This window comes from Rhincodon typus, chromosome 28, assembly GCF_021869965.1.
Source record: "Rhincodon typus isolate 14 chromosome 28, sRhiTyp1.1, whole genome shotgun sequence".
Classification (NCBI taxonomy): Eukaryota; Metazoa; Chordata; class Chondrichthyes; order Orectolobiformes; family Rhincodontidae; genus Rhincodon; species Rhincodon typus.
The window spans coordinates 24,019,394-24,031,685 of record NC_063359.1 but is presented as its reverse complement, the minus strand read 5'-3'; the positions used below and the strand labels follow the sequence as shown (position 1 = coordinate 24,031,685).

Here is a 12,292-nt window from a genome sequence, read left to right as displayed (position 1 = left end):
CCTTTGAGTCAGTATTTGTAGGTTCATATCATCCTCTATGCATTTGAATCCATATTCTTTGCTCAACTCAGCATGTTGTGCTGTTGGAGATTTTTTTTTGGATGAGCTATTAAGCTGAGGCATCATCTGCCCTCTTAGATATACAAAAAGGATACCTTGGCACTTTTCAAAGACGGCCAAGTAAGAATTCCCCCTGACCAATATTTAACTCATAATGAGAACACTGGAACAGAATAAACAATCATTTGTCATTTGTGGGACGTTGCTGGATTCAAGTTAGCTGTCATGGTTCTATATTACAACAGTGGCTGCCGTTTGAAATACCTCATCACCTTTACAAAGTTTGGGATGTCTTGAGGTCATTAGGTGACAGGGAGTCAGCCATTTGTCTCATTCGAGGCACATCTGCAGTTTTCTTTCCACTAGTACATGTTCTCTTTTAGATTTTACTTACTTTTTAATTTTCAAACTTTTGTTTTAATTAATCTTGTCTATTCTCTAATCAACCTGCTATGTCTACACAGTTACTCACCACTCTGCACTGCCCAATATCTTTTTTGGTGCAAGAAAATATTTTGTTTAATCGACTCCCTATTGAACATTGTCATACATTTTACAGTATAGTAAGAGGCCCATTGTGTCATTTAGCACTTGTCTACTCTAACCCCATTTAACAGCATTTCTCCATATCCATCCATGTTGCGTATTCATCTAAACATTTCTAAAATGTTGTAATGGTTCCTATCTCTATTACCTTTTCAGGCAGTGACTTCAAGATACCCACTGCCCAGTCTGTGAAAACAATTTCTCCTTAAATTCCCTCTAAACATCCTGTCCCTTACCATAAATTTATGGTAATTGATTCCTATATTAAAGAAAAAGTTTATTCCTAGCAACACTATCTATTGCTCTTGTAATTGTGTAGACATTGATGAGGTTCACTCTCAGCCTTCTCTGCTCTAAGAAAAACAACCCTAGCCTATGTAGTCTGTCGTTATAGCTAAAACGCTTCAGCCCCAGCAACATCCTGTTAAGTCTCCACTGCAAACTATCTATTGCAATCATATCCTTTCCTATAGTGTGTCAACCAGAAATGCACACTGTCCTCCAGCTGTGACCTACCCAACATTCTATACAGTTCCATTATAACCTCCCAGCTCTTGTATTCGATGCTTCAGCTACTAAAGGCATGTTTCCCATATGCCTTCTTAACCACCCATCCACCTGTCATGTTCCCTTCAAAGATGTATGGCCATGTACACCAAGGTCCCTCTGACCCTTTTTACTTCTTAAGGTCCTACCATTCGTCATGTACTCCCTTGTCATGTTAGTTCTCTCAAAATGCATCACTTCACACCTTTCAGAATTAAATTCTGCTTGCCACTGTTCTGATCATCTTTGTTTTCTCCCAGTCCAGTACTTTATCCTCATCCTATTGTATAGCAGATTTCTCACAAACACAGCAGCTGCCTACTGGTCCCGTTCTCTATAAAGCTTCTGAAGCAATGTGGAAGACTGGTAAGCTAAGGCTATCCAAATGATGAATCAGAACGATATTGCTAGGGTACAGCAGGATACAGGACAAAGATAGGAAATAGGACATGAGACTTGAGTCAAATGAGTAAACAAACTGAAGAAGGAAGGGAGAAAATGCAAGGGGTTTTAGATTAGAAATCCAGGAAAGAAAAAGAAAAGGAGTGAATATTTTGGTTTATTATTTTTGAATGGGACATCACAGATGCATCAGAATTGTGCAAATTATTTAAGCAGTAAACAACTCTGAGAAATAGAGATAGTAAGAACTGCCGCTGCTGGAGTCAGAGATAACACAGTGTGGAGCTGGAGGAACACAGCAGGCCAGGCAGCATCAGAGGAGCAGGAAAGTTGATGTTTAGGCCCCATTTCTGAAGAAGGGTCCTGACCTGAAACGTCAACTTTCCTGTTCCTCTGATGCTGCCTGGCCTGTTGAGTTCCTCCAGCTCCACACTGTGTTATCTCTGAGAAATAGAGGCTGTGGAGAACTACCACTCATAATAAAAAGAATCAGCAAATGGGAGAGGAAGGAGGCAAGCTAGCATAATTTTCAAGGCAAAACCTGCTGGTTGTGTTACCAACCTGCCCATATTGGGTGGGAGTCTACCTGAATGAACAATTTGTCCCCCAGGCAGCATTGATGTTGGCACTGGAGAAATCACAGCATGTTTTCTGGGCCCTGCTTGTCTCTTTGCTACTCAGGCAAAGTTGCTTTAAATTGACCATGAGGCTGAGATGGTCACAGGCAACAGAATTGCCCGGAAACATTAGAGAGGGAACAACTTGGGGAGGAAGAGAAAGGGAACAGTACAAACAGAGGAATCAAGAGAGAGAGAGAGAGAGTGGGGTAGGGGGTGGGGAGAGCAAGTGTAATTGAGAATAGTGTCTATGTCATACACATTTCCTACATGGCCAGTACTTGATGTCATTTTGGAACAAATGTTTAAAGTGTTACAACCAAGTGGGGAGGGGTGAAGTGACTCGTTTGATTCTAAGAAACATTTGAATTTAAAGGGATGTTATCATGTAGTAGCAACTATGGACTATTGAATTTTAACTTCTATGATGTGACTGTTGTCCCTGAGACCTTTCATGGGCTAAATGGTTTGTAAAGTGGAAGAAAGGTAGAACTAGAAAGATACTACCTGCAGTAGTATCCTGACCACAGACTGAAGCAAGCTTTGATATGTGGAATAAACTAAGCAGTCTTCACTGAAATTACTATTTTTATCTAAAGTCATCAAAATCAGGCAACTGATACAGCATCAAGAAATTTGAATTTGATATTTTAGTTCACATTTGCGTAACAATTATACTTAGCCATCTTAGAAGGACAAAAGAGTTGAGCTCAGGAATATCCACTGAATTATTTTTCAAAATAGAGAGAGAGAGAGAGCTTTTTCAACAGCTTCTTTTCAGCAGCAGAGCAGAGAAAGGGAAAATTGGATTTGTAGTAAGCACTGGAAGACTCTCTCGTTCTTCCTCATTGTTTATTTAATCATCTCAAAAGGTGCTAGGTGTAAAAGCATTTTGGGAAACAACCATTCACTGAAAATTTGAATACAACTACAGATTTCACGGCTGCTGAAGATACCAGTCAACAATTGTACAATTTTGGTCTTAGGTTGTACAATAAATTAAGATAATCAGTTGAGCTTGTAACTTGGCTCATTTATGCTTATTAGTAACAACATATATTTGTATTCAAGGACCAATTCTCTGTGATCAAAAGATGTTTTCATGCCTTGTGCCTTTTTTCAATTACATGGATGCTTTGAGAGTTTGTATTTCCCCATTTCTTTCTCAATCGGAGTCAACTTACCAACCAATCAGCAGCTCTTTCTGCTCTAGTATAGACTTTTGTGACCATCTATAATTGGCATTCTTATATTTTTTCTAACTGAATGCAAGTCTAAAAGCTTTGACAACATACCTCATTTTTCACTAATTTCCAAATTCCAAGTGCAAGGATGCTATGGCTTTAAGAGGTCTTAAGGTAGAAGTATGGAGAAGTCTAGCAGAGCTCCTAGAGTAAACAGCTTATGAGGCCTTCGGGTTTTTTTTTACAAGTTGGAACAATAGAAGCAGCCTGAATGGGTGTGGTCAAACTCCCACAGAACCAGGATTTTTAGTTTTAGCTTTCAGCAGTTGCTGTTGGAGTCTTGAAGAAGTGGAAGCTTTCTTTCCCCCCTCTTTTGGTTACAGCCAAAAGCTGAGGGTTCTCTTCCTGCTACTGAAGTTACATGTGAGACAATCTGTTTTCTTAATTTGCCTTTTGCCAAGGGTGTGTTTATGGGATGATACTATATTGTGTTGTAAGTAGACCCATAATGCTATTAGGGAGGGAATTCCTGTATTTTAGCCCAGTGACAGTAAAGGAACAGTGATATATTTCTAAGTCATGAGTAGATTGGAGGGGAACTTGCAGGTGGAAATGTTTTTATTTATCAGTTGCCCTTCTAGATGGAATTAGTTGTTAGTTTGGAAGGTGCTGTCTAAGAATCTTTGGCAAAGTCTCACATCAGTGACAGGGAAACTTGGAGAAAATATTGAAGGAGAAAGTTAATCTCTATTTAGAGATGCAAGATTTGATCAGGGATAGTCAGTATGGCTTTGTCAGGGAGAGGTTGTAATGAATGAACTTGATTGCATTTTTCAAGGAAGTGACCAAGAGTGTAGATGACAGTTAGGGCAGTTGATGTAGTTCTTATAAATTTCAGCAAGGCCTTTGACAAAGTTCTACATGGGAGACTGATAAAGAAATTAAATGGTCATGGGACCCAGGGTCACTTGGCATGTTAGATCCAAAATTGGCTTAGTGGCACGTGATGATAGAAGGCCTTTTGTGTGACTGGAGGAAGGTGTCCAGTGGTGTTCCACAGGGATCAGTGCTGGATCCCTTATTAATTGTGATATTCATAAATGATGTAGATGAGAATGTGGGGTGGATAATAAGTAAGTTTGCAAATGACACCAAGATTGGCCAGGTGGTGGGCAGAGAGGAGGAAGATCTTATGGTGTAGGAAGAGACAAATGGGATGGATCAGTGGATGATGGAATTTAACTCTGATAAATGTGAGATGAGGCAAAAAAGGACAAGACAAAGCAGTATTCAATGAATGGCAGGACACTAGGAAGCTCAAGGGAACAAGGGGATCTTGGGGTGCTTGTCCACAGACCTCTGAAGATGGCTGGACAGGTTAAAAGGGTAGTTAAGGAGGCATAGGAGACATTTGTCTTCATCAAATGAGGCATAGATTAAAAGAGCAGTGAGGTTATGTTGGAGCTGTACAGAACTTTGGTTAGGCCACAGCTGCAGTAATGTGTGCAGTTCTGGCCACCACACCATAGGAGGGATGTGATTTCATTGGAGAGGAGGGAGAAGATTCACCAGGATGTTGCCTGGGCTGGAGCATTTCAGATATGAATGGAGGCTGGATAAAGTTGGATTGTTTTATTTCAAGCTGTAAAGATTGAGGGGTACCTGACTGAGCTGTATAAGATAATGAGGTGCATGGCCAGGGTAAATAGAAAGTAGCTTTACTCCTTAGTCAAAGGTTCAAGAACGAGGGGGCACATTTTAAAGTGAAAGGCAGACAGTTTAGAGAGATTTGATGAAAAATGTTTCAACCCTCTTTGGAGGATTGGTGTGGACTCGATGGGCCAAATGGCCTACTTTCACACTGTAGGGGATATGACTACCATGAAGAGTTTTCTGCCTGATTCCCATTGATTTTAATTTTGATTAACCTCTTCAATGCCTTATTCAATGAAATGGTGCCTTGATATCAAGAGCAGTCACTCTGCCCTTTCAATGCTTCACACTGGCAATGTTTTGGTTTCACATTGAAAGGTTATAAAATCTTTTTAAGAGTTCACATTCATCAACTGATTATATGTCTCTGACATGATGGGCCCCATTGACATCAAGTGCCATCACTTGTGATATCATAATCATTGCTGAGCACTTTACTTTGAAACTCAATCCTTCAAATATCACAACATAGAAAGAAAGTAATATAATTTTACTACACAAAATTATGAACCTTTAAAACATCATATGAATAATAATTTTATGACGAAACATTTAAAGTATTGTCAACTAACCTCCAGGACTCAGGAATGAAAAACAGAGGGTGTTAGAAATACTGAGCAGGTCAGACACCAAACAGAGTCATACAGTCATAGAGCTGTACAGCACGGAAACAGATCCTTCGGTCCAACTTGTCCATGCCGACCAAATATCCTAAATGAATCTAGTCCCATTTGTCCCATTTGGCCCATATCCCTCTAAACTCTTCCTATTCATATACCCATCTAGATACCTTTTAAATGTTGTAATTGTACCAGCCTCCACCATTTCCTCTGGCAGTTCATTCCATACATGCACCACCCTCTGTGCATAAAAGTTGCTCCTTAGATCCCTTTTAAATCTTTCCCCTCTCACCTTAAACCTATGCCCTCTAGTTTTGGACTCCTCTACCCTGGGGAAAAGACCTTGACTATTTACACTATCCATGCCCCCTCATGTTTTTATAAACCTCTATAAGGTCACCCCTCAGCCTCTGACACTCCAGGGAAAATTGCCCCAGCCTATTCAACCTTTCTCTCAAACCCTCCAATCATGGCATCATCCTTGTAAATCTTTTCTGAAACCTTTCAAGTTTCACAACATTCTTCCTGTAGCAGGGAGACCAGAATTGAACGCAGTATCCCAAAAGTGGCCTGACCAATGTCCTTTACAGCCACAATATGACCTCCCAACTCCTATATTCAAAGCGCTGATCGATAAAGGCAAGCGTACCAAATGCCTTATTCACTATCTTGTCTATCTGCGACTCCACTTTCAAGTAACTATAAACCTGCACTCCAAGGTCTCCTTGTTCAGCAACACTTCTCAGGACCTTACTATTAAGTGTATAAGTCCTGCCCTGATTTGCCTTTCCAAAATACAGCACCTCACATTTATCTAAATTAAACTCCATCTGCCACTCCTCGGCCCATTGGTCCAACTGATCACCTTCTTTGCTGTCCATTACACCTGCAATTTTAGTGTCATCTGCAAACTTACTGACCATACCTCCTATGTTCACATCCAAATCATTTATATGAATGGTGAAAAGCAATGGCCCAGCACCGATCCTTGTGGCACACCGCTGCTCACAGGCCACCAGTCTGAAAAGCAACGCTCCAACACCACCCTCGGTCTCCTACATTGAGCCAGTTCTGTATCCAAATAGCTAGTTCTCCCTGTACTCCCTGTGATTTAACCTTAATAACCAGTTTACCACGAGGAACCTTGTTGAACACCTTACTGAAGTCCATATAGCTCACATTCACCACTCTGTCCTCATCAATTCTCTTAATTACTTTTTCAAAAAACTCAATGAAGTTCGTGAGACATAATTTCTCAAGCATAAAGCCATGGTTACCATCCCTAATGAGTCCTTGCCTTTCCAAATACATGTAAATCCTGTCTGTCAGGATTGCCTCCAACAACTGGCCCACCATCGATGTCAGGCTCACTGGTTTATAGTTCTCTGGCTTTTCCTTACCACCTTTCTTAAATAGTAGCACCACACTAGCCAACCTCCAGTCTTGTGGCACCTCACCTGTGGCAGGCCCAGCAATCACTTCCCTAGTATCCCACAGAGTTCTAGGGTACACCTGATCAGGTCCCGGGGATTTATCCACCTTTATGCATTTTAAGACATCCAGCACCTCCTCCTCTATAATATGGATATTTTTCAAGATGTTGCTATTTATTTCCCCATGTTCTCTATCTTCCATATCCTTCTCCATAGTAAATACTGATGTAAAATACTTGTTTAGTGTCTCCAGTATCATCCGCATCTCCTGGGGTTCCACACATTGGTGGCCTTGCTGATCTTTAAGAGTCCCTATTCTCTCCCTAGTCACCCTTTTGTCCTTAATGTATTTGTAGAATCCCTTTGGATTCTCCTTAAACCCTATTTGCCAATGCTACCTCGTGTCCCCTTTTTGCCCTCCTGATTTCTCTCTTAAGTGTACTCCTGCTGCCCTTACACTCTTCTAGGTATTCACTTGATCCCTGCTGTCTACACCTGACATGAGCTTCCTTCTTATTCTTAACCAAAACACCAATTTCTCTAGTCATTCAGCATTCCCCATGTACTGCTCTTTACCCTACAGGAACATATTGTCCCTGGACTCTGGTTATCTCATTTTTGAAGGCTTCCCATTTTCCAGCCGTCCCTTTACCTGCAACATCCGCCCCCAATTAACTTTTGAAAGTTCTTGCCTATTACTGTCAAAATTGACATTCCTCCAATTTAGAACTCGAACTTTTAGATCCGGGGGTCTATTCTTTTCCATCATTATTTTAAAACTAATAGAATTATGGTCACTGGCCCCAAACAGCTCCCGCACTGACACCTCAGTCACCTGATCTGCCCTATTTCCCAAAAGTAGGTCACGTTTTGCACCTTCTCCAGGAGATACATCCACATACTGCATAAGAAAATTTTCTTGTACATACTTAACAAATTCCTCTCCATCCAAACCCTTAACGCTATGGCAATCCCAGTGTATGTTTGGAAAGTTAAAATCCCCTACCATTAACCACCCTATTATTCTTACAGATAACTGAGACCTCCTTACAAACTTGTTTCTCAATTTCCCACTGACTATTGGAGGGTCTATAGTACAATCTCAATCAGGTGATCATCCCTTTCTTATTTCTCAGTTCCCAAATAATGTTCCCGGATGCATTCCCAGGAATATCCTCCCAAGTACAATTGTAATGTTATCCTTAATCAAAAAAACTACTCCCCTTCCACTTTTGCCCCCTTTTCTATCCTTCCTATAGCATTTATACACTGGAACGTTAAGCTGCCAATCCTGTTCACCCCTGAGCCATGTCTCTGTAATTGCTTCGATATCCCAGTCCCATGTTCCCAGCTATGTCCTCAGTTCATTTGTCTTACCTGTTAGGCCTCTTGCATTGAAATAAATGCAGTTTAATTTGTCATTCCTACCTCGTTCTCTGCTTTGGTCCTGCCTGCCCTGACAGTTTGACTTACTCCTTTTCCCAACTGTATCAGTCTCAGACTGATCTCTTTCCTCACTATCTTCCTACCCTCCCCCTCATACTAGTTTAAATCCTCCCGAGCAGCTCTAGCAAATCTCCCCGTCTGTATATTAGTTCCCCTCCAATTCAGGTGCAATCTGTCCTTCTTATGCAGGTCACTTCTACCCCAAAAGAGATTCCAATGATCCAAAAATGTAAATTCTTCTCCCCTGCACCAGTTCCTCAGCCATACATTCATCTGCTCTATCCTCCTGTTCCCACCCTCACTAGCTTGTGGCACTGGGAGTAATCCAAATATTACTACCCTCGAGGACCTACTTTTTAAATTCCTGCCTAACTTGCTATATTCTCTCCTTAGAATCCCGTCCTTTTCTCTTTCTATGTCATTAGTTCCAATGTGTACACCGACCTCCTGCTGGTTCCTCTCCCCTTTGAGAATATTCTGTACCCTCTCCGAGATATCCTTGATCCTGGATCCAGGGAGGCAACACACCATTCTGATATCTCCCTGTCGGATGCAGAAACTTCTGTCTGTGCCTCTGACTGGACAATCCCCTATTACAATCGATCGCCTGGAACCTAGCCTACCCCTCATTACATTAGAGACAGGCTCGGTACCAGAAATGTAGCTGTCAGTGCTACATTCCCCTAAGAATCCATCACACCCTACATTTTCCAAAACAGTATATTTGTTTGAGATGGGGATAGCCACAGGAAACTCCTGCACTACCTGTCTCCCTCTCCTACCTTTCCTGGAGGTCACCCATTTACTTGACTGTATCTTCAGTTTGTCTCCCCCCCCGCAACTTACATCCATCACACCCCCAGCTTCTGTAAACTCGTCATTGCCTCTAACTGGCGTTCCAACACATTTCTTGCAGACATAATCATCAGTAACCTGGAAACTAGATTCCCAATCTCCTACATCCAACAGGAAGAACACATCACTCCATAAAGGCCATCTTTGTACCTTAACAATCTGCAAACCCAGAAAATAACTGTTTTTCTGCTGTAAGAACACTGCTCCAGGCTAGCTTAGTACCTTTGTTTTCATACTTTTAAAGTTTAATCAAGAGACAGATCTCAATAAAAACATACAATCAAGAAAGAACCCACTCTACTCACTATTGTAGGTTTGCAAAAATAAAAGTAAGGTTACACTTTAAAACTAGCCATTTAACTGCCCCACTGCTGTGAGCTCCTATACACAGGTTTCTCCAAGGTCAGCTGTGAATTTCGTTTTTTGTTTATTTTTCTTAGAACAAACTCCGATGTCCAGAGATACTTGAAACCAGACAGCAAGGGCAGCAGCTGTGCAGATTCACTGCTGGGCCAGACAGTGTAGATTTCTCTCTCTGTTTGAATCACTTCCCGTGTGATCACTACCTTTGTCTCCCTTCCTCCTTTTTGAAGGGCTGTTGTTTTGATCTTTTTTCTAAAAGTTCCAAAATAATGCAACAGCTTACAAAACAGTAATTATTGCTCCTAGAATTCGAGGAAATCAGCTCCAACACTGAAAATACCTCAAAAAATGAGCAGCTGTTACAGCCACAACTTTTTCTCGTCCTCCATCTTGGATTACCCAGAATCCACATTGAGAGAGAAACAAAATTAATATTTTAGGTTGTTGACTTTTTGTCAGAATCCCAGGAAGAAGAATCAAATGCAGCTGAGAAAACATAGAGCAATCTCCCTTCTCTGGGGGTTGGAGCAATTCCAGATTAGAGTGGATGTTGCCCTAAACTAGAAAAAGGCCTGCATGTTGACGATGTCATTTAGAAAGGTCACAACAATAGAGAGAACAGTGCTTGTCTGAGTTTTGAAAGCAATGGAGGTTGTTTCATTCATCATCTAATAATGACTTGTAATCTTCTCTCTTTTTCCTCAAATTTATTCTTGCTTCTAAAGATTCTGATAATAGCTGGGATCAGATTCTTTAATCTAGGTCACCTTCATTGACGTATGAGCCAAACTACTACGTCCACAACTATTACCATGCGAACAATTGTATTCTTATCTAACATTTACACAAACACAATTTCCAATAGGAACCAATGGTTCTTGGCTCTTGTTTCTCCTTCCCAGCCCAGGGAAACTGAGACCCTAAATGTTGCCCTCACTGAAATGAGAAAGAAGAAAGAAAGGTTTGCATTGATGTATTTTGTGCTTGATTATGTCTGAAAGTGCTTCACATGCAGTGAATTAATCTGAAGTCAACAACTGCTCCTACTTGTCAAAACCTAGTACAAGGCAACATTAAAGCTGGTATTTTCTGACCACGCTGCCAACTTTGTTCCCTTGCCACCATCTCCATCTCCGTTCCTGATCGCAGCAGGATCTGACATAGGATGTTCACAACCTCAGCATTCTATTTAATCCTTAACAGATTAAATTCATTCTATCACCCAGACTTCCAAATCTTTTATTGCCCATCTGCACCTCTGCTTCTGCCCTTGTTCTGGACTCATGTGTTAATGGCTTATTAATTTAACATATATTTAAATTGAATGAACTGTGATTAACAAACAATGTTGATGTTTTCTTGAGATCTTTTAATATTTAGCAGAGGGTGGAGAATATTAAATGTAAGCACCCTTTGTTTTGCTACACTCAGTGAGATTGTGCTTGCCCACAAGCTAGCTAAACCACTCAGAAACTGTCCACCCCGACTCTCCATTAAAGAATTGCTTCTCATACTTTGCAGTAGACTCGTAACCACAGCACACAAATGGCCAAGAATTGAATGCATTTTTCTTGTCATCTGAAAACAATGGTGAAATTATTAAGTGAAAAGGAAAAGTCAGTTTCATCAACTGAACATGTGGAAGACTCTGGCCTCACACTTCAATAGAATTTCTGTAAAATACTTCACATCACACAGAGCAGAGGTAGGTAGATAATAGCTTTGGGAAACTCATTGCACATTTGGAATATTTATTACATGTTTCCCTGCCACAAGAAATCAATTGCCTTGGTCAGACAGGAAAATTGACACAATGGCAAGGAAATTCACCCCATATATACACATTCTTCGGCTTTGTCTCACAGTTAACTGAAGTTATAATTTCTTTTGGCATTATGGAGAAGACTATATTCTGTTGGCCTGGTGATTGTGAATATATGTTATATATATGTCAACAAAATGATCATGCCGAAAAGTCATATTATCTTACAGCAGAGAGCGGGGTTATTTGGTCGACTATGTCGGTTCTGGCTCTCTGGTATAGCTGTCTTGTTTTGTTCCATATCCCAGGTATTCGCCATGACTCCTCAATTGGTGCTCTTTAGTTCTATGTCAAGGTGCTTTCTGAATGCTCCTATGGGAATTTCATATCACCATTCTTTTGGATAGTATCCCAGGCTGTTGAGTAAGGCAAGGCAGGAAATACCAGGAGGGCTATCAATAATTTTCAGTTCCTCTCCGGCTATAGGAGGGTGCCAGGGCACTGGAGGACAGCCACTGGGTACTGTTATTGAAGAAGGGAGGAAGAGTTAAACAAGGAAACTGCAGGCCAACCAGTCTAACCTCAGTCATGGAGAATATATTGGAAGCAATTCTGAGAAACAGAATTAATCTGCATGGGGAGAGGTAGGAATTAATCAAGTTCGATGAACATAGTTTTGTCAGGAGAGGTCATGTCTGACCAAATTGATCGACCTTTTTTGATTTGAAGTGGCCAAGGGTAGATG

General features: G+C 40.9%; 1 protein-coding gene across 1 annotated transcript in view; it reads left to right on the top strand.

Moving 5' to 3' along the window:
- The window catches only part of LOC109927287 (WD repeat-containing protein 38-like), a 53,420-nt gene that overhangs the window by 13,924 nt on the left and 27,204 nt on the right, over positions 1-12,292 (top strand). The window lies entirely within an intron of this gene.